Source organism: Gossypium arboreum, chromosome 8 (assembly GCF_025698485.1).
Source record: "Gossypium arboreum isolate Shixiya-1 chromosome 8, ASM2569848v2, whole genome shotgun sequence".
Lineage (NCBI taxonomy): Eukaryota > Viridiplantae > Streptophyta > Magnoliopsida > Malvales > Malvaceae > Gossypium > Gossypium arboreum.
In genome coordinates, this window is record NC_069077.1 from 41607806 (window position 1) to 41610617 (window position 2812).

Below are 2812 nucleotides of genomic sequence, written 5' to 3' on the forward strand. Positions count from 1 at the left end.
AACGGACTTAATTCATTAATTAAACAGCTCATACAATTCATTTTAAAATTTCCAGACAAGCTGGCTAACTGCATCACAGTCGCTTTAAAAATCATATCTCGAGTTACGAAACTCGAAATCCAATTCCGTAAATTTTTCCTGAAACTAGACTCATATATATATCTACTAATTTTTTTATAGAATTTTTGGTTGGGCCAATTAGTACAGTTTATTAGTTAAAGTCTCCCCTGTTTCAGGGTTCAACTACTCTGACCTCTGTGTATTACGAATCAGATATCTCACTGTACAGAGCTTCAATGACTATACCGTTTGTCTCTAATAAAACTAGACTCAATAAGGAATCTGTAAATATAAAGCGTGACTTCTAATTATCTTTGTAAAATTTATGGTGAATTTCCAAAGTCAGAACAGGGGATCCAGAAATCGCTCTGGCCCTGTTTCACAAAAATTTAAACATCTCATAAAATATAGCTCATATACCTGTTTCGCTTATTCCATATGAAAATAGACTCATCAAGCTTCGATTCCATAACTTATTCATTATTTAATTCCATTTCTACTATTTTTAGTGAGTTTTTAAACTCACATCACTGCTGCTGTCTGAATCTATTTTATGGTAAATTTTACCTATTTCATGGTTTCCATGGATTAGCTAGCAATTTGACATACATAATACCAAATATGATCATGATTAGCCATTCCAATGGCTAATCATTACCAAGCATTTCTATTTCCATACAACTCAATAACCATATCATAAGACCATATATACAAAATGATTATAATGCTATACATGCCATACTCAAAATATACAAGCCATTATGCCAAGATGGTATACGGATAGTGTGAGCGTGCCTCCGACCGCTTCCGATTTCCGAGCTGGCTTGTCAACACTACAAGGAATGAAAAGGAGGAGTAAGCATAAATGCTTAGTAAGCTCACATGCAAATAGCAAGTAACATAACCATATAAGCAAACATAAAACATCATTTGCATAATCATCACCAAGACATTCATATCACCTTTTCATTTATCATCTTACCATATTGTTGTTATATCGAGTTTTCAACCCGAGGGTTAAGTACATACCTGTTCAAAGTATCCATTTCACAACACTTACCAATGCGTCCCTTTCATCTTGAGTATTCCTCCATTTGAGTAGAACTTTACCCGTTGAACACATCGGAATATAATTCGGATACATGGAAAGTTTGCACATAAGTGCCACATATGTAGCCAAGCTACCATGTAACCCGCCCATAAGTGAACTCGGACTCAACTCAACGGCGTTCGCATCCATAAGTGAACTCGGACTCAACTCAACGAGTTCGGATGCCTAGTTACATCTCACGAACTCGGACTCAACTCAACGAGTTCGGACGCTCGATCCATAAGTGAACTCGGACTCAACTCAACGAGTTCGGATGCCCAAATATCCCAAAGACATGTCACTTGTATCCTAATCCATTCTTGAGGTTCAACGGACCTTTTTCCCAATCATGTGTCTCAACCATCTTCTACGGAATGCCGATACCGATACTCGGTAGTATTTCACATTTTCCAAGTATATCACATCATTTGACATATTATCAAACAATTATCACAAGTATAATATTTCATAATAATTATCATATCATAAAAAAAACATTAAAACATTTAAAATAATAACTATGTTACCAACATTTACATATGAACTTACCTCGTATGCGAAAATGGCTATTTTTACCATTTCGTCCACCACTTGGTATTTTCCCCATTTTAGCCCGAATTTCAGTTTTCCTTGCTCTATCATTTAAAATATAGTCTAATTAGGACTCACATTATTCAAATTGACCCAAAATCATATTTTGGTAAAATTACAATTTTGCCCCTAAACTTTTGCATATTTACACTTTTGCCCCAAAGCTCGTAAATTAAAATTCAGCCTATTTTCTTATGTTTTATGACATGCTGATCATTTTTCCCTTCTATGGCAACATCAAATTCTCACTCTAACATGTACTTATGACTATTAGGTATTTTTACCGATTAAGCCCTTTTGCTCGTTTTCACTTAAAACCGAGTAGCACAAGTTGTCTAACATAATTTAAAACTTCATATTCTATCATAAAACACCAAAATACACAAATTTCACCTATGGGTATTTTTCCAAATATAAACCCTAGGTTAAATTATTGCTAGCATAAGCTAAATCGAGCTACGGGACTCCAAAACGTAAAATCATTAAAAACGAGGCTAGAACGAACTTACAATCGAGCTTGGAAGCTTGAAAACCCTAGCCATGGTTTCTCCTTGCTATATTCGGCCATGGGGTTGAAGATGAGCAAAATTGGCTTTTAATTTTGTATTTTAATTCATTTTACCCTAAATGACCAAAATGCCCTTACTACTAAACTTTCCAAAAATTCCATCCATGTCCAATTTTTTCCATAGACTTAGAAATTGGTAAAATTCTCTTTAAGGACCTCTAATTAATAATCTAATTCAATTTTATGCAAAATACTTCTAGAACACAAGTTTTGCAATTTATTCAATTTAGTCCCAAATTTCAAATTAAGCACTTTATGCATAAAATTTCTTCACGAAATTTTCACACAATCATGCAATCATATCATAGACCTTAAAATAATCATAAAATAATTATTTCTATCTCGGATTTTGTGGTCACGAAACCACTATTCCGACTAGGCCCAAAATCGATATTACAACTCTCCCCCTTCGAGGATTTTCGCCCCTAAAATCTTACCGTAAAAGTGGTCTTCACTTTTAATCTCATATTTGGTGTCAAGAACTTGCACTTAGACTGCACCTC

At 34.4% G+C, this 2812-nt stretch overlaps 1 long non-coding RNA gene across 1 annotated transcript; it reads right to left on the bottom strand.

Annotated features, from left to right (window-relative positions):
* Positions 1-648: 648 nt before the first annotated feature.
* On the bottom strand, positions 649-1914 carry LOC128296440 (uncharacterized). The gene is made up of 2 exons (XR_008287060.1): positions 1700-1914; positions 649-893 (listed from the first exon to the last, which is right to left on the bottom strand). It is a non-coding gene; the product is annotated as an uncharacterized LOC128296440 (long non-coding RNA).
* Between the last annotated feature and the right edge of the window lie 898 nt (positions 1915-2812).